Below are 20,825 nucleotides of genomic sequence, written 5' to 3' on the forward strand. Positions count from 1 at the left end.
GTTTACCTAGTATCCCCAGCCCTGCACAAAACCGCACTACAGAGAGCAAAAGTCCACAACTCCCTCCCCTTATCACACCAGCTTCTGGGACCCTCGCCCACCAGAGGCCCACCTCAGCTGATCTGGGCTTTATTTTAGAAGCTGTTTGCTCACCTGGCTGAAGGGAGAATCTTGAGTTAAGAGGCAAGTATAATTTTAGCAAGTGTTCCTTGTATTGCATGGGTTCAGAATGACTGTGGTCTTTCTCTTTTCTGGAAAATTGCCCACTTTCCCCAGTGTAATTATTTTCTTTTAAAGCTGAGAAGCACAGATCACCCTCACAGCCACCCCTTAGATCTATGGCAGTGAATCTGCAGAACACTAAACACAGAGAGAATATCTTAAAGCAACAAGGGAGAAAAAATTGTTACACAAGAAAGACAATTATAGAGACATCGGACCTCACTAAAACCCTAATGGAAGTCAGAAGATAGTAGAATATTGTCTTAAAAGTGCTGAGAGAAACTTTCAACCTAGAGCTGTACAACTAATGGAACAATCTTTCAACCACAAAAGCAAAATATAAAACAGAGCACTTGCTACTAACAGACCTCCCTCAAAAGAATACAAACACTTTTACTTCTCCCTTTCCAATGTGGGTGCCTTTTATTTATTTTTCTTGCTTAATTGCTCTGGTTAGAATTTCCAGTACAATACTCAATAACAGTGATGAAAGCGGGCATCCTTGTCTTATACCTGATCTTAGAGGAAAAATTTTCAGTCTTTCACTATTGAAGATGATGTTAGCCGTGGGGTTTTTTTTTAGTAGGTTGAAGAGTTCCGTTTCTGGTTGTTGGGTGTTTTTATTATGAAAGTTGTGTTGGGTTTTATAAATGCTTTTTGATATTAATTCATGTGGTTGTTTTCTTCATTCTATTAATGTGGTGTATTATATTGATTTTAATATTTTAAATCATCCTTGCATTGCTGGGATAAATCTCATTTGGTCGTGGTGTATAGTCCTTTTAATATGCTATTGGATTCAGTTTACTATTTTGTTGAGAATTTTGCATCTGTATTTGTAAGGGATATTGATTTGTAGTTTTTTTCCTTGTGATGCCTTTGACTGGATTTGATATCAGGATAATGTTGACCTCATGTAATTAGTTAAAAAGGTTCCCATCTCTTCTATTTTTGGGAAGACTTGTACATCAAAAATGAAAAAGATTGCAGAAAGATATTAAAGGAAATCTAAAAAAATGGAAAAATAGCTTATGTTTATGGATTGGAAGAATTAATAGCATTAAGATGGCAATAATCCCACATGATCTACAGATTCAATGAAATCCCTTTCAAAATCCCAGGTTCATTTTTTGCAGAAATGGAAAACCTTATCCTAAAATTCATATGGAATTGGGTCCCCAAATAGTCCAAAAAATTTTTTAAAAGAACAAAGTTGGAGGACTCATACTTCCTGATTTCAAAAGTTACTACAGAGCTTCAATAATAAAAGCAGTGTGGTACTTACATAAGGATGACATATAGATTAATGGGATAGAATTGAAAGTCTAGAAATAAACTAATACATATATGGTAAATTGGTTTTCCACAAGAGTTCCGAGACTATTCATGGAGGAAAGAATAGCTTCTTCAACACAGGTGTTCAAGCAAAACCTGTATACAAAACCCATAGCAGCACTGTTCACAATAGCAAATGGGTGGAAACAACCCCGTTGTTTCCACCCATTAACTGGTGAATGAATTAAAATGTAGGCTATCCAAACAATGGAAAATTGTTCACGCATAAAAAGGGATGAAGCAGTGATACAGGATACAGCATGGATTAACATTGAAAGCATCATGCTAAGTGAAAGAAGCCAGACACAAAAGGTCACGTAATTTAAAATTTCATTTATATGAAATACCCAGAATGGGAAAATCCATAGAGACAGAAAACAGAGCAGTAGGTGTCAGAGGCTGGGTCGCGGGAATGGGAGGAATGAGGAATCACGGATTAACGGGTGTGAGGTTTCCTTTTAGGGAAAATAAAATGTTCTGGAGCTAGATCGTGGTGAAGGCTGCCCAACATTGTGAATGTACTCAATGCCACTGAACTGTATACTTTTTAAATGGTTAAAGGTTTTGTTAGATTTATTTTACCACCAAAAAAAGTTTTCCGATAATTAAAACTAGTACTTAAAAGAACTCTCCTTTGTTATACGCATCCATGTTGACACAACTGGTTCACATCTTTCAGAGGAATGATATGGCTTCAAAACAAAAGCATATCGCTTTCAAACCTATGGCCAAGTTAAGTAAATTTGCTAACTCTTGTGTCAACTCGATATTATTAACATTGAATTCCAAGAAGTATTGCATACTCTAAATTTCTCACTATCAACAAAGTGTTCTTCATACTTTTCTTGTGCAACCCTACCCACCGGTACAGCTGTACAAAGTTTTGGAGAGGATGGACTGCGTAAGCCAGTCTTGGGGTTGGGTCTACTGCTTGCTCTCACTTTGTCTTCTTTTCAATGACTGTATTATGAAAAAGTACTGTGTTTTAAAAATAGGACATTTGAGCAGGTGCAAATGAAGGAACTCGGACTCTCACAGGCGAATCATTTGCTGTGTCTAAGAATTGGCCACCCTTGGGAGGGTTAAACTCCCAGGCCAGCAAGGACCCAGATACATCAAGACTAGAGAAAATAAGAAAATAAAATTAATACCAGTAGACGTGAGTGGTCCCTGCCTGGGATTGTTGGGAGAGGATGGGACCGGGTCAGCCTGAATGACTCAAAGTTGGGTCTGGCAGTGGGGAGAGGGTTGGTGGTGGTTGATGACAGGCAAACGAATCAGTCAGATCCACGGGGAGGCTCCTTTCGGTGAAAGGTTGAGACCCTGACAGATGGTGGGGTCAGCTGAGGAGGTGGAGCCCAGAGATGGGAGGGGTCTGGGCGGGGTTTAGGCTCTAGGAGCTGAGCGTGCGCTGGGGTCGGTGAACAGGAAAGTCAAGGCGTGGAGGTGAAGAATGTCAAGTCCGGAGGCAGAAGCGCGCTGGTGGAAGAGAGGCCCCGCTTGCTGACTGAGAAACAAAGCTACGTGAAGGGCTGCTCAGGCCCAGGGAGAAGGTGGAGGCTGGAGGTGAAGTGGCCTGTGGTGGCGAAGGCTCAGGCCTAGGACCCGGGATGCCGACAGGGGCACAGCGGGATCAGCCCCATCACGAGCCCCCCAAAGGACAGCCAGTCCCTCTGTCGCACGCCTCGCAGCAGGGATCTTGCCACGACTGTTGCAGACAGCTGCCCTCACATGGGGCCTTGCTCCTGTGTCTGCGGCATACACAGCTGTGGCCAGAATCAGGACGGGGACAGGAGGGCCTGGCCGAGGTCACATACCCCACACCCGTGACTTCCCAGGACCCTTCTATGCCTCATCCTAAGGTTTCCTTTCACATCCCCTTCTCTAGAGGCTCCCCTTCCGTGTCACTTGCTAGGAGGACGGATCAGGGAAGAAGGGGGAGCAAAGACCCACCTTTTCCTACGAGAAAGGGGGCCCCGCACCACCTCAGCTTCCTCCGGGCAAGCAGATGAAGGCGGGAGCAAAGGGGTCTTATAGGAGTCCTAGAAGAATGTTCCTTTCAGATTAGACCCCGAGAGCCCCAGGAATTCGCATACGGGATAAAATGATCAACCACCACTGGTGAGAGTGAGGCTCTCGTGTACAATGCGGAGTCGTTCTCACTGTGGTCTCTCCTGTGAGCCCCACAATGGCAGATGAGGGATGCAGACCAGGTGCCTCAGGAGCGGGAGCCTGAGACACGTCCTCCAGAATCCACCTCTGCAGCTCACAGCGCCACCCAGTGGCGAGACCCATTGCCCAGCTCCACCCTGCCTTCAGTCCTCTGCTTGGGCAGAGCGGGTGGGTAATCACCAGATTCTCCTCCTGGGAGCCTCTCCTCCAGGGGCTTTGCTAGAATATCTGATTAGAGACTTTCCGAGGCTCAGGGCTGCTCTCTACATCAGCCCTAATGCAAAGGAAAAGCTGTATTCAGAGATACCCAGGACAAAAGTCAATCGATGTACAAGGTTCATTGATGTCCAGGAGACTCTGTTCCAAACTCTCTTAAGAATCCAGTCCATGGACTGGATTTTCTGAATCCAATCAGATCGGATCTACTGAATCACCCTATTTGGGTTTTTACCCTGAGGCTCCGTGCCACACTCAGTGCGTGAGCCATGAATGGAAACCCTAGTCCCTTCTCTAACCCCTGCTTTGCCCAGTCTGTTCCCTGGAAGTATGGACGCTGGTCTCATCCTTCCAATCCCAGGTATCCCTCTACAACAAATAACTGACTTAGAAAGTCAGGGAGAAAACAAGACTCAGTCTTTGCTGGAACTGGGCCTAGGCTTTCCTTACCCAATCTGTGTCTCCCTTGTTCTTCAATATTAGTAAAAATGGGCTCCTTTGTAGGAAGCAAGAAATAGATGGAGGAGCCCTGCCACACAGGAAGTAGAAGACAGAATCAATTCTCCCAGAAGTCGGGCTTGAAATCAGCCATGGGGCACTCACCCCCTCAGAAAAGCGTCTTTGCCAGCCTCAGGCAGCTGGGCCCTGGGAATGGGCACTGGAGAGCTGAGCTCTAGGCCCGCATCACAGAGCTGTGGCACCTTCACGAAGCGTTCTTGACAGAGGGGGCGGGACGCAGAGAGGAGGTGAACCCACTGCCCCAGTCCCGCCATCCAACCTAGCAGATCCCGCCATTCTTCTCTGGACAAAGCCGTCATGGTTTTCTATTTAGTTCACATAAAATCTAGATGTCAACTGTGTCCACCATTCAGCCCACTCTGGCTCAGAAAGGATGGTCAATTTCACTGAGAGAGCCCCAGATTCAGGGTCAGCATTCCAGAATTGGCCACCCGTGAACAAGGAACCTTGAGCAAATCATTCCCTGCTCTGAGGCTCAGATCTTACAGCTGTGAAAAGGATTGGACTGGACCAGAGTTTCCTGTGGCACACTCTATCCCAAGAAGACGGTGAAACTTAGGGGAAAATAAGTTCCAAGGTCAAATAAGTAATTTTGACTGTAACCCCCTCTTTGCAGTTCCAATGCACATGAGGATGTTAAGAGACCTAAAACTGCCCTACTGTAAAGAAACCAATTTTCTTCAATCCAACATCTTCAAACTTTACTGACCACAGAGCATTCCCCTCCTTTTATGTGGGAAATCAATTAAGATCTTAATATAATTTGCCATGGATTAACTTGGGAAATTATGAATGAACTGATTGCTCAATTTGCTTTAAGCTTTAAACTCACCATACTTTTGAAAAATAGGAGTCCTAAGTTAGGAGATACAGTCTCAGTATAAAAATGAACTCATTATAAGACAAGTGGGCAGTTGATAAACCAGAAGAAACATCAGTGCTGACCCCAAAACAGAGCCATCCAGCAGGTGGAAGAGGAAACCCAGACTGGCTGGGGGAGGGCAAGAACCAGCCCACATGTCCCAGCTCCTTTCCTGGGCCCCTGGCCCAATGCAGTGCCCTCTTCTCAGGCAGGAATCTGGACAAGGTAATGAGAGAGAGAGAGAAAGGGCTGCCTTTGTTTCTGCCCAGAGACCATCGCCTCCTTTCATCTTCATGAGAACATTGTTATAAAAGGCCCCTCCTTTATTTCAAAGATGATTTTACAGAACTGATCTCAGTTGGGTGTGTTCCTGATTCGGCTTCTTTTTCCAACTGAGAGAATTGTTTTACATTGATGTAAAACAGACCCCTTTCATCCCCTTTGTCCCTTAGTCTCCTGTGTTGTAGATTTGGTTCATTCCTTCATTCTCCAAAATGTTGTACCTGCCAGGCATTGGACATGAGGACTCACCAGGAACACCAGCAGCTAGTCCCGTGCTGGCTGTTTTAGTCTGTACTTTACCTGTCTATGCACATTTGTAAGTCTTCAGATATATTGTAAGTTCACTGGGGCAAAGCCTTGTTCTTCTTTGATCTCCGACAGTGCCGATAACAGTGACATATAGACATGTGACAGTGCCCACAACCCTGACATATGCATATCGGCACTTGTGTGCACTAGGCATCTCCCCACTTAACTGCTGAGTAAGGGAGAGATAGAAAGAATGAGTGCCTAGACCCCAGCAGACAGTTGGTCTACGCTATAAGATGAAATCAGTGTCCCAAGAGGTGGCAGAGTAGATCTTTTCGTCTATACAAAGTGGATTTTTGACTCATTTAATAAGCCAAGCACTCAGACAAGAAGATGTGGGCCTGAGAATGGATCCCAAACCACTGGAAATGAATTCTCAGATGCCCACGTCACCTTGGGAGCATGTCACATAGAATATCGGAGCCGGACCCCTGCCCACTCTAACTAGTGATCTTGGGCACATTACTCCCTTTCTCTATCCTTCTCTTTTTTACCCTAACACGGGGATATCAATAATCCCTTCACAGAGATCGTGGTGAGAATTAAATGGAACGATGTACAGAAGAGTCGGCATATTACATGTACAGAAGCAAATTAATTCTGCGATTTCAACTATATGTGTATAGCAGAAAACAATTTTTAAAGAAGGGCATGGAAAGAAAAAGCTTCCCAAATTAATATAAAATACAATGAAAAATATAATAATATAATTCTCTGGAACAGGAAAAATAATTTAAAAGTTTAGATGGAAGAATAAATATTCAAGAATTGCCAAGAAAATTTTTGGAAAGTCATAGTGAGGAGGAACTTGCCCTAGGAAGTATTAAAACTTAGATCTGAAGGCACTACAATGAAAATAAGTCTGATTTTGCCACCAAAGGAAAGGTGACATTTCAGTTCAATGGGTTGAATAGTTTATTTACTAAATGGTGTCAGTATAATTGGCAGTACACCTGCATTGACTACAGTTAAGTCCTTTCTGTACACTGTCTACAATAATAAATTCCAGATGAATTAGAAACTTAATGTAACAATTAGAAAATTAAAATAAAATGTAGGAGTGGGAAGTATTTAATTAGATATGGTATGACACCCAGAAACCATAAAGAAAAGGAGGGACAGATTTAATTTTATTAGTGTTTGATTTTTCTCTATAAAAAATGATGCTACTAACAAATTTGAAAGATGAATACTATACTGGGAGGATGTTTTTCTAACACATATGCTAAATAAAAGTGTGCTTGTAAAGATCAACTACATATTAGAAAGAAAATGACAAACAACCCAGTTAGAGAATAGATGAAGAAGAAGAGACTTCCATCTTCAGAAATATTTTGGAACAAGTATTCAGAGGAACCCTTCTCAGTATGTACAGATCTAAAAATGCGTGAGAGAGTATAAGTAAATTTTTTTTCTTTTTTCTTTAACATCTTTAATGGAGTATAATTGCTTTACAGTGTTGTGTTAGTTGCTGCTGTATAACAAAGTGAATCAGCTGTACATATACGTATATCCCCATGTCCCCTCCCTCTTGCTTCTCCCTCCCACCCTCCTTATCCCACCCCTTTAGGTGGTGACAAAGCACCGAGCTGATCTCCCTGTGCGATGCAGCTGCTTCCCACTAGCTATCTATTTTACATTTGGTAGCGTATATATGTGAGGACACGGGGAGGGGGAAGGGTAAGCTGGGACGAAGTGAGAGAGGAGCATTGACATATATACATTACCAAATGTAAGCAAAATATTTTTAAAAGCATGAATGAGCTGGCAGTAAATTCAGGGAAGCAGTGAGAGGGTGGGAACTATAAGAAAATGCTAACCAGAGGGTAAGCAAGTGCTGGAGTCAGTGTTTATTCAAAGATCTCTTAAAAAATGAAGAATAGAACTACCCTATGGCCCAGCAATCCTGTATCTGGGTATAAATCCACAAGAACTGAAGTCAGGATCTCAAAGACATGCCTGCACTTCATGTTCATTGCAGCATTGTCCACAATCGCCAAGGCATGGGAGCAACCTAAATCCATCAACACAGAAAGGGATAAAGAAAATGCGGTATACACATACAATGGAATATTATTCAGTCTTTAAAAAGCGGGAAATCCTGCCACTTATGACAACATGGCATAAACCTGGAGGACATTATGCTATGTGAAATAAGACACAGGACAAAAACTATATGATACCACTTATATGGAAAATCAAAAATAGTCAAACTCATAGAAGCAGAGAATAGAATAGTGGTTGCCAGGGACTGGGGGTTTTCGGGGGGAAGGTGTTAGTCAAAGGGTGTAAAGTTTCAGTTATACACAATGAATAATCCCTAGAGCTCTATTATACCACATAGTGTCTGTAGTTAACAATAGTGTACTGTATACTTAAAAGTTTGGCACATCTACTGTTGTGTTCTTCTCACAAAGAAATAATAATAATAATATAGAGGGTGGAAGAAAACTTTTGGAGGTGATGGATATGTTTACGGAATAGATTGTGGTGATGGTTTCACAGATGTATACTTATTTCCAAACTCATCAAATTGTATACATTAAATATGTGCAGCTTTTTAAATGTCAACTATACCTCAATAATGTGATCTAAAAATAAAATATTTTTTTAAAAACATCTTTTTTACTCCTGGTGGTTAAAGCCTGAGTTTTAACAGGCCAGGAGGTGCGAAGGACGGACACAGAGCCTGGGACACAAGGGGAAGGGAAGTCACATTAGAGACCCCAGATGAAGTCAAATTCCACAAGAGAGTATGTGAACTAGAATATACCTTAAACATAAAGACACAGAACATTTAAATGAAAAGAGTGGAAAATGATACAGTATGCAAATTTGAGCCAGATGAAGACTGATGTGACTATACCTCAAAGACTATAGGTCAAAGAAAGCATACTTTACAACAAGAAGCATTTCCAGATAGAGGGACATTATGTAAGGATGAAGGGGTAAATATACGAGGAAGGTATTACAGCCCTAAATCTATGTGTCCTCAATGTCTTAACTTTAAAATGTAGAAAACACAAATTGATAGGCCTTCAAAAATAATAGGAAGAAACAAACTCACAATCATAGCAAGAGACTTTAATATACTTTGCTCAGTTCCTGATAAAACAACCAGACCAAAAAAAAAAAAAATTAAGAGTATAAAAGATTTGAGAAATACACTTAACAAACATGACCCAATTAATCTATTTAGAACACTGCATCTGACAGTGACCAAATCCACAGATTGTTCAAGTACATGTGATACATTTGCCAAAACTTACTGTATGCTGGTTCATTAGAAAAAGCCTCAGATTTTTTCAAAAGATTGAAAACATTTAAGGTACAGGTATATTTGCTGATTACTATAGAATTAAGCTAGCAATCAATAACAAAAAGATAACTGGAAGATTACCAACTGCCTGGTAATCAAACAATATATTTTTATAAGTCAAAAAGGAAATAGCAACAGAAATTAGAAAATATTTTTAAATAAATTGTATGATGGTTAACCTTATCTGTCAACTTGACTAGGCCATGGTGTCCAGATAGTTGGTCAAACATTATTCTGAATGTTTCTGCAAAGGGCTTTTGGGATGAGATTTCCATTTAACTTGGTGGACTTTGAGTAAAGCAGATTACCCTACATAATGTGGTAGACCTCAACCGTTTAGTTAAAGGCCTGAATAGAACAAAGACTAACCTCTCCCAAGCAAGGGGGAATTCTGCTAGCAAACAGACTTTGGACTTGAACTGCAGCACCAGTTTAGGTCTTCATAATCACGTGAGGCAATTCCTTAAAATAAATCTCTCTTTATAAACATACACATATCCTATTGGTTCTGTTTCTCGGGGAACCCTGACTAAAACAATGACAATAAAGATAAGGCATATAAAATGTGTGCGATAAAGCCAAAGAAATGCTTAGAGGAAAATGTATAGACTTCAATGCATATATTAAACATAAGAATGGAATCAGTGGTCTAAGCTCCTATCTCAATAAGATAGAAAAAACAGCTAATTAAACCCAGTGAAAGTAGAATGGAAATAATAGACACAAAATCAGAAATCAATGCACACTCAAAATCGAGACGAATCGAGACGAATTAAGACCAAAATGGTTTCTTCGAAAAGATTAATAAAATGTTTAAACTTCTAGCAAAACTGATCAAGAACAAAGAGAGAAAACACAAATTACTGACACAGTTGACCCTTGAACAACACAGCTTTGAACTCATATGTGGATTTTTTCAATAGATACGTATCACGGGACTATACCATCCCTAGTCTGGCCGAATCCCGGGATGCTGAACCACATATACAGACAGCCGACTGAAAATTGTAAGTGGATTTTCAACTACACTGGGGGTCGGTGCTCCCAACCCCCTGTGTTGTTCAAGGATCAACTGTAAGACACAAAAAGGATGACATCATTGCAGGTTTTACAAACCTTAAAAATATAGGAAGAAAACATTATAAACAACTTTATTTTAGTAAATTTTAAAAATTTTGGTGAAACAGACAAGTACCTTAAAAATAAAATCTTGCCAAATGACCAAAGGAACAAATAGAAATTTTGGATTGTTTTGTATCTGTTAAATAAATTTAATCTGTGAGTAAAAAATCTTCGCAGAAAGAAAACCTCGGTCCCAAATGGCTTCATGGGAGAATTCTTTCATACGTTTAAGGCAGAAATAACACCAATCTTACATAAATTCTTCTAGAGAGTAGAAAAGGAAGAAACACTTTCCAACTCATTTTATAAAACCAGCGACACTTGGATACCAAAAACTGAAAAAAAAAAAACTTAAAAAAACCTATAGATAATTCTTATTTATAAACATACATACAAAAATCTTGAAATAGTAAATCAAATACAGCAATATATAAAAAGGACAACACATCGTAGACAAGAGAGGTTGATTCTAGGTATGCAAGGTTGCTTTAACATCTAAAAATTGATCAACGTAATTATCACACTGGTAGATCAAAGGCGAAAAAATTAATATGACCACCCTGATAGATACATGAAAATCATTTGATAAATATTAATAATCACAATAAAAATAAAACTCTTAGCAATCTAGGAATAGAAAGGAATTTCCTAATTTGATAAAGTGTAGCTACAAAAAATCTACAGAGAACGTTATACTTAATGGTGAATGTTGGAGGACAGAGGAAGGAAAAGTGCTCACCAAACTGAGAAGGCGTACTGAGACCGAAAAACGGGTGGGCAGCTCCACAGAGCAACGGGTCAGTTTATTGTAGGGTAACTTACTCACAGGGTGGGATCTGGATTAGGCAGACAGGGATCCAGGAGCATTCCCAGCTGCACTCCGCACGGCCAAGGGGCCACTGGGACAATTTTCTGATTAACCTAGGGTATGGGGGTAGGTGCTTGGAAACAGGACATGCATTCCTAAGTCAAGATTTACAAACGGGTAACTAGTCTCGTGGGTGCCGGGAATATGTCAGGGAAGGTTTTCTTCATTGTCTGGGGACTAACAGAGCGTAGAGGCCACCTGGTCCTAATGATTATTAAACAATATCTATTAACTCCAAAGCTCTTGATGACAGAGAAGTGATTTACTGCACAGTACAGTCCTGGGTAGGGTTAGTGAAAGGGCTGTAAGGGACCAAGATGTTGTCAGTTATGCTACCAGCCATACAGTGAATTATTACAGTGAATTATTGAAAGCTTTCCCCTCTGAGATCGGATATAAGTCAAGGATGCATGCTATAGTCACTTTTACAACATTGTATTGTAGTCAACATTAGATTAATGATATAAGGCAAGTAAACAAAATAAATGATGTAAACATTGGAAAAGAAGACATCAAACTATCATTATTTGTAGAGGATATGATTGCATATGTAGATAATCTAAAAACTCTATAGCTAAACTATTAGGATTAATTAGTAAGTTTAGCAAGGTCACTGGATTCAAAGCTTTAAATATGAAAACTCAATTATAAATCTATATACCAGCAACAACACACAGAAAACAAAAAATTTTAAAGTGAAACCTCTTAAAGTAGCACCACAGAACATTAAATATCTAGGAATAAATTTAATAAAATGTGTGCAAAACTTTTTCACTGAAAACCATGAAAAATTATTGAAATGAATTAAAGATGTAAATATCGCAATGATGTCCATTTTCTCTAATTGATCCAAAGACATGTGAAAAGGTGCTTAACTCTGTTATCAGGAAATGCAAAATAAAACACAGTAAGAAACTATAACTCACTTACCAGAATGACCAAAATTTAAAATATAGACAATATCTACAGAGCAAACAGAGCATTTATACATCGCTAGTGCGATAATAAATTGGTAGAACTACTTTGGAAGACTGTTTGGCAGTATTCACTGAAGTTGGACATGCACCCATCCAATGACCCCCAAATCCCTTCCTGGATAGATGCACATGTTCACCAAGAGACATGTGCAAGTATGTTATTAACAACACTATTAATAAGAGCAAAATACCAGAAACTACCCAAATGCCCACCATTTAAATGAGTAAATAAATTGTGGAGCATTCACCCACTATGGAATATCACACAGCAATAAGAATAAAAGAGCTCTTCTACACGCAATAGCTTGGATGAAGTTCGCAGCATGACGAACGTTGAAACAAGTCAAATCAGAACTGGGGAAGATAGGAAAACAGCTCTAGATTCGCGGAGACTAGAGAGACGTAATGGGCAAATGCCGTGAAATCCGATGGAATTTCAGATTTTTAAAAAAGCTATAAAATACGTTTTGAGGATAACTGGAGAAGTTTTTGGATGGGCTGTATGTTGGATGAAGTTATTGATATAATACTCATGTTCTTAGGTGTGGTAAAAGTGATGAGGCTGAATAGGAAGATTCTTGGGAGCTGCAGGCTGAGGTGTTTAGGGGTGAATACCATGATGTTTGCAACTCACTTTTAAATGGTTTGGTAAAAGGGAAGTGTGTGTGTGTGTGTGTGTGTGTGTGTGTGTGTGTGTGCATGCGCGTGCGTGTGTATTTATATATAGAGATATGGCGTCAGTGTGGCAAAATGTTAACAGCTGGTGAATCTAGGTGAGAAGGTAAATGGGTACTCATTGAATTATTCTCTTAACTTTTCTAGGAGCTTGAATTTTTTTCAAAAGATAGTTAAAGGAAAGACGAGTGCAATGCCTACCAATTATAGAAAATGTGTAAAATAAAACATAAAGAAAAAAGAACAGAAAATCCAAATAGACTTTTTATGGTTATAACCTGAAAATAAATTGCATCAGTAGAGCAGAATATCTGCTATCCTTGTCTTTATTTAATACTGAATTGGAGGCTCTGGCCACTCAGTAATAAAAGAAAAAAGAAATAAAGATTGAACAGGAAGAAACAAAATTATCTACACAGAAAACTCAAGACTCTACAGACAAATTATTAGAACTAAGAGAGTTTGCCCATGACTGCTGCATATAAGATCACTCAGCAAAAATAAAATGCATTTCTATATCCTAGCACCATAGAGCTAGAAAAAGTAATTTAAAAAAGATTCCACTTATAATAGCAACAAAAATAAGTAAGCAAAAAATAAATCTAGCAAAAGATTTACAAGTTGCTTTATGTAACAACCAGTGAAACTTTATTAAAAAAAAAAATTAAAGAGGGCCATAGTAACAGAGGGATAAGCTTTTCTCAGAGATGGTAAGATTCAGCATCATAAATATGTCAAGTTCCTCCAAATTAATTTCTAAATTTAATTCAATTCCAATCAAAATCTCCAAAAGGTTTTTCATTGTACTTGGCAACTGGATTCTAAAAATACATATAGGAGAGTAAGAATAGCCAAGACAATTTCAAAGTTAGTGGCGTTTGTCCTGGCAGGTGTTAAGACTTAATATAAGGCCAGTATAACTAAGATAGTGCAGTGGGCTTCCCTGGTGGCGCAGTGGTTGAGGGTCCGCCTGTCGATGCGGGGGGCGTGGGTTCGTGCCCAGGTCAGGGAGGATCCCACGTGCCGCGGAGCGGCTGGGCCCGTGGGCCGTGGCCTCTGGGCCTGCGCGTCCGGAGACTGTGCTCCGCGACGGGAGAGGAAAAGATAGTGCAGTGTGTTAGGTGCAAGGATAGAAACGAGAACCAGTGGAACAGAATAGTGAACCCAGAAACACATATGGAAACTTTATATTCCCATCTGAATATGGAAACTTTACACTTGACAGAGGTGGCATGGCCGATCAATATGAAAAGGACCGGCTAGTCAATTAATCGATTATCTTGATGGAAAAAATAAAATCAGGTCCCACCTCCAATCAAGCACATCAGTAAACCCTGGTGAACTCATGACTTAAATGTGGGGGAAGAAGTTTGAAACTTCTGGAATAAAATATTTATAAATATATATAAATTATATATTTAAAAATATGGTAATGTGTTCATTATTTTAGAATAGGAAAGGTTTTCTTAAGCAATTCACAAAAAGTACAAACCATGAAAGAAAAACCTTGACCATCTTAACGTTAAAGATGTTTGTGTGCCCAAAGTCACCACAAACAAAGTGAAAAGACGCTCTCTAATTGGGAGAGGGAACCTGCCACACAGCTGACAGACACAGAATGAGGGTCAGTGACACACGAACAACTCCTGTGAAGCAGTAGGAAAAAGACAAGCAACCATCAAATGGGCAAAATCCACGAAAAGACATTTCTCAGAAGCATGAAAATCACCGATAAAAAGATGATCATCTCATTGGTCATTAGGGAAATACAAATTAAATCGCATTATGAGTTTCCATTTTCCTCTCATTATTAGTAAAACTCTAGAGTCAGATCACACTCTATGATGGCAAAGATGAAGAGCCATGGAAAATCTCATTTGCCACCGTGGGTACAACCTTGTCAGACAGCATTTCTCAATAATTTAAGGGGTGCATATCTTACAACGTTGCCGTCCACTCTCGGGTACATTCTAGAGAAACTTGTGCAGAAGGAAGACATACAAGAATGTTTAAGTCAGCATTATTTATCAGAGCAAAAACTGGAAACAAGTTCACTCTTCATCAGCGGGAGAACAAACAACTACTTTTGGTACACTGGAAAAATAAACTATTACACACCAATAAAAATAAATGAACCAAGGCTATAAATACAGCATGAATAAATCTCACAAACATAAAATTGGGAAGAAGCCAGAGTTAATAAAAAATGCATACAATCTAATAATATTTATATGGAGTTTTAAAATTTGAAAAACACTATAAATGGTTTATGGATACTCACATATGTGGGGAAAATACAACACCACACATGAAAATAATAACCATCAAATCCCAGACTTTCTGGATTCCCCTTGGAGGGAGCAGAGGGCTTGATTTGTATCAGTAATGGTTTCTCTCTTATCCTCGGGGTGGGAACACAGATGCATATTATATTCTCCTCTGTACTATTTTTGCTATGTCAAAATATTTCATAATAAAAAAATAAAGAATATAAAATAAAACACAAAACCTGATAGAAAATGAACAAAGCTACTTGTAAATGGTAGAGACTGGCTCCACCCTGAAGGGCATGGAGAGGATGCTGCAAGATGACTGGTCCCTCCTTGGGCAGGATGGGGGCAGGAAGGAAAATGAAGAACACACTCTTCATCTGGCTTAGGTGTTTGATGCACAGGATGGTGGTGAGCCCTGGGATAGCGGGAAACTTCTGTTACATCACGAAGCTCAGCCACCTACCAGAAGTCGTGAACTGTTTGAAGTCCTTTCCGGGCCCAGACCAGCTACAGGGAATCTTACCAGCCACTTATTCGCAATTATGACAAATATTTATTGACTAGTCACTAACCAAGAAAGTGGAGAAACAATAGAAAGGGAAATGGACACAGTTCCTGCCACTGAGATGACAGGCTAGAGGCCGAGATGGGCCTTAATCTAATGGTCACAGAAATAAATACGTGTTTCCAGGTTGTGATAAGTGCTATGATGGAAAAATCACAGGGTGCTGTGAGAAAGTCCACAAAGTCACCCACATATAGTTTGGGGGTCGGAAAAGCTAGCTGAGGGAGGGATATTGGAGCTGAGATGTGAAGGATAAGAAGGCATTAACCCACCAAAAACAGAGTAAAGGGATCGAGGCAGAGGGTTTCAGGCAGGACGAAGCACCTGGAGACAGATGCTGGGGGAAGGGCAGCGGGCCTGGAGCACAGGCCACAGAGGGGCGAGGCCAGAGGAAGCAGGAGAGGGGACACAGCAAGGTCGGGCAAGGTCTCCTACGACATGTAAAGATCTTTAGCCTAAAAGCAATAAAATGACATTAAATTATTCTGACATAGTCAGATTTGTATCTTGAGAAGTTCGCTCTGCTGACAATACCAAGTGCTGGCCAGGATGCTGAGCACCTAGAACCTTCCTCCATTGATGGTGGGAATGCACAATGGGTGGGGCAGCTTGGCCGTCCTCATACATGTAGCACATGACCTAAGAGAAAGGAAGGCTTATGTTCACACAAAAACCTGTACATGGATGTTTTATTTATCGTGGCTAAGAACTGGAAGCCACCCAAATGTCCTTCATCAGGGGTAAGGATGAACAATCAAACAATCTGTGGAAATCACGTACAATAAATAAATCAAAGGGACGAACTACGGCTCTACGCGACAACATGGGTACATCTCAAATGTATTTTGCTAAGTGAAAGAAGCCAGACACAAAGAGCTTCATTCTGGGGCATCCTGGGAAAGGCACAGCTATAGGACAGAAAATAGACCAGTGGTTGCCACGTGTTGGGGTTAGGAGGATGCTGTAGATACGAAGGGGCACAGGGTGGGGAACATTTTGGGGTGATGGAGATGTTCTCTGTCTTGATTGTGAGAGGGTCTACACAATTAAGTGCTTTTATCAAAACATATAGGACCGGGGCTTCCCTGGTGGCTCAGTGGTTGAGAGTCCGCCTGCCGATGCAGGGGACGCGGGTTCATGCTCCGGTCCGGGAAGATCCCACATGCTGCGGAGCGGCTGGGCCCATGAGCCATGGCCGCTGAGCCTGCGCGTCCGGAGCCTGTGCTCCGCAACGGGAGAGGCCACAACAGTGAGAGGCCCGCGTACCGTAAAAAAAAAAAAAAAGGAAACGTATAGGACTGCACACTAAAAGGGGGCAGATTCTACTGCAGGTAAATTATGCTTCCATAAAAAGAGAGGAAGAAATGAAGAGGGAAAAACCCCACCCACCTTGCCCACGGGGAAGCGATTAGAGAGACTTCTGATCCATATGGCGGTCTGAACTTCCATTGGAGCTCCCCTCCCCCTCAACACAGAGTGCTGGATGCCTACCTCCATGGGACTGCAGGGCTGAACTTGAGAGCAAAGAGAGGGAAAGTGCCAGGTGCCGGAGTCAAAGGAGGTCCCAGAAATCTGGGAGGTTAACTTCCCTGCCTGCTCCCGGCCCTGCAGGAGCTCTTGGCGCCGCCTGAAGCCCTTGGAGAGCATAGATTTAGAATGGTCCTAGCACTCTGGGACCTATACTTGGAGAAAGAGGGTGTGTACAAAGAAAGCCTGCCCAAGCCGCTCGCTATCCTGTTGGGAGAAAGCCGTACCAGCCCCTTGGTGGGGTGCCATGAAGTACCCTCCGTGCACCCAGCTAGCAGGGGCAGTCACGCATCACATCCCAGGGCTCACAAATGCAGCTTAAAGGTTTGGGTGTACGACATGACCTTTTTGATGAAGACGGCGTAATATGTCCTGGGATGACACCCTGCCTGTCTGTATATGTTAATTACCCATCTATCTACCCACCTCAGTCTCGTAAAAAGCTCATCCACTTGCCAGCATGAGGGATGGTGAGCCAGAGAAAGAGTTCATTTAATTTGTCACCGTTGGCTTTAGAGCATAAGGAGGCCCTACAGGACCCCCACGGGAGTCACCTTGAGTGTCCTTGAGAATGAAACCAAAAGGCCAGGGCTCTACTGAGCAGGGCCGATGCAGAGAACGGCACGGGCTCTGACCGTGACGCACAGCTCCAGGACACATTCATACCTGTACTCCAAGGTGAAGGCGGTGCCCGGGAGCTGTGCAGGGAGGTGGTCTTGCATCCACAGGCATCTCTGCTTTTGCAGAGCGGATGACCGAGTCCGAGCTCACAGCTCCCTGGGACTGGGTGTGTGATTGCTGCCAGGACAGACGAACCTCTGAGGACTTCTCCAGACTCACTGCTGTGAAAACTCCGAGGTTCCCACTGTGGAGAGCACTCTGGTCATCTATCCACAGGCACCACCCCCCACCCCCATACTGCCTCTGCAGTCTCTGGAGTGACAGGGAGGAGGACAGTGTGCCCATCCGCAGAGCGTGAAATGTGATGTCCGGAGAGCAGCTGAAAGAGGTTTACAGCATGTCTATGCCAACTGCCCCCTGGTAGAAATTCCCTCACAGCTTCCAGAGGTACTTGGAGCGCTTGCCTAGTGCTTGCGTCCCCTCTTGTCTGGTAAAGGCCTGCAGCCATTCCTTTGATCTCGGGTCTGCCACCTCTCCACATGTTTCTCATGAAGAGACAGACCCTCACATAGTCCTTCCCTCAGGCCCTGTGATTGGTCCAAGGGGCCGGCACACCAACCAAGCTGGGCCAATCAGGTATCTTCCCTAGGATTTTGCACATGGGTGTTGGCAAAGAGAAGACTGTTCTTTCCTGTTAAACCAGGCGCTTCAGGATTGACCTCCAGACCTTCCAGAGGATTCTGAAGGAAGGGGAGGTCAAGATGAAACGTGGAGAGATGGAAAAAAAGGATCTTGATCCTGCTTGCATCCCTGGATCCCACAGACCCTCAGGATAATTCTGCCCCTGCCTTTCGTTGGGTAGGGTGGGTGAGTTAACAGTTTTCCAGTTTTGCTTGAACTAGGCTAAGATGGGTTTCTGTCCCTTGTCTCTTAAAATTACAGACAACTCACTGCCCACAAGGCAGACTGTCCTGTTTGTGGGTGCTCGGATGTGGGAAGATTCTCCTCAGGCTGGAATGAGCCAGAATCAGCCTCCCCCATCACTTCTCCCAATCTCTTTGGAGGGAACTGGACCAAATGTCCTCACTCTCTGGAGAGCCCTACAGACATCTGTAGGGAGCCGTCCTGGTGGACGGTGCCCGGGAAGTTCCCTCTGGCTCTAACTCTCTGGACCTCTAGCTCACCCCAGACACCTCTTCTTGCCTTACATGCCGAGTCCTCAATACCCGTCGCAGACTGTGGCTTCTTCATCACTGTCAGGGCACTGCCTGGTGTCACATGCAAAAAGACATTGGTGGCAGGTCTCTGAGGGTCTGCAAGAAGTCAGAGAACTTTGCTCATCTCAGCTGCCCCCTGTAAGAGGATCCACAGGATAATCACACAGCTCCTGCCCCATTCCAATGCCACCACTGTCACCACTGGTTACTACTAGTATTGCTAGCTACCATTTTCTGATTGCTAACCAGGTGCCAGGCCATGTGCTAAGAACATTTCACATATTGCCTCCTTTGATCCTGACAACAATTATGCGGTAAGTATTATTAATCCATTCTACAGATAAGGAAACTGAGGCTCTGAGACAAGCTTCTTGCCAGGGGTCCTGTAGTTAGTAAGGGGTGGAGCTGGATTTGACCCAGATCTGCTTGACTCCGAGCCTGTGCTCCAAACTGCCCCCCTGGACTGTGGTCAGTGATGGGGTAGGAGGCTGCCTATATACTGCCTTTCCAGGCCTGGGTTTCTCCAATCTGTGAAATGGAGCTGATGGCAAATGCACACACAAATGCCCGCCTTGGCCAGATAACGGAGCTCATGGAACTTGAGCTGCTGAAAATAAAGATGCTTCGTAAATGATTATTAGCTCGAAACATGAACGAATAAAGACTAGCCTCATTGGCCACCTTTTATTCGTTCTCAGAGTGTCAGGCAAAGAAGAGTCAAGAGAGAAATGCCAACTTCTTCCTTGACGGGCAGGGAAACTGAGGCCCTAAAAAGAAGGTGGCTTGCCAGAGGTCACCCAGAGACTCCTGGCTCGCTGTTTAGTGTGCCCTCAACTGTACACCAAACTTTCTCTTAATCGTATCCCCCAGAGAAATATATTCCAGGAAATAAACAATATTCAGGACACCATAGGATACCCAGTGGGTCTGTCTTAGAAACCCAGGGGCTTCTGTCTGGCTCAGGATCTTCCTTGCTTCTTGCTTATCTTTTTCCTTTGCTCCATCTCTATCTCCCTCAGAAAGTCATCGAATACCCGAACCGAAGCCTGACGCTGGAGGCGCGGGGACACATAAGACAAGCTGGATGCCCTTCAGGCGCCCTCAACCCAGCAGAGGAAGGCAGGTCCCATACGGGCGCCTAGACCTGTCCTCTTGTTTCAGGTGGGCGGTTAGCATCACGCCTGGTGGGAAAGCGCAACATAGGATTGACTCCAGTGGAGGCTATAGAAGCTGCAGGGTAGAGGGGAGTGTGCAGAGGGGCTGCCAGAGACAGGGGCCCTTAGAGAGAAGGTGAAGGTGTGGGCCAGGCTTCTGAGACCTTTCACCCCAGTGGGGCTTCCTAACGTGAGGCCAAGGGGTGCGACCCGAGCACAGCGTCACCAAGGCTGAGGCGTTACTGGGGTCGGCGGCTCCTGCCGTCGCTTCGCCCTGAGATGGGCCCACTTATGTACCGTGTGGCGAGTGGAGGGGGTTGATGCTACGTGTTCAGGGTCAGACATACCGGGCCCTCGAGGCCACCACTCCCAACACACAGTCCTGCCCGTCCTGGGGGCAAGGCTGCGTCTCCAGACACTGGTTAGTGGAAGAACCAGGCCTGTCGCATCCACAGCTGGGTAGCAAGTCAGAGGAGCCTGCAAGGCCGAGCCGAGGGGCGGGAGGTGCTGTCAGCAGGCCTTTGCAGGATGTTTGTTAACCAGCCCCGTGGCACCGGGAGTGCGGCCCGCTGACCGTGGGGTGTTTACAG

This window comes from Lagenorhynchus albirostris, chromosome 9, assembly GCF_949774975.1.
Source record: "Lagenorhynchus albirostris chromosome 9, mLagAlb1.1, whole genome shotgun sequence".
Lineage (NCBI taxonomy): Eukaryota > Metazoa > Chordata > Mammalia > Artiodactyla > Delphinidae > Lagenorhynchus > Lagenorhynchus albirostris.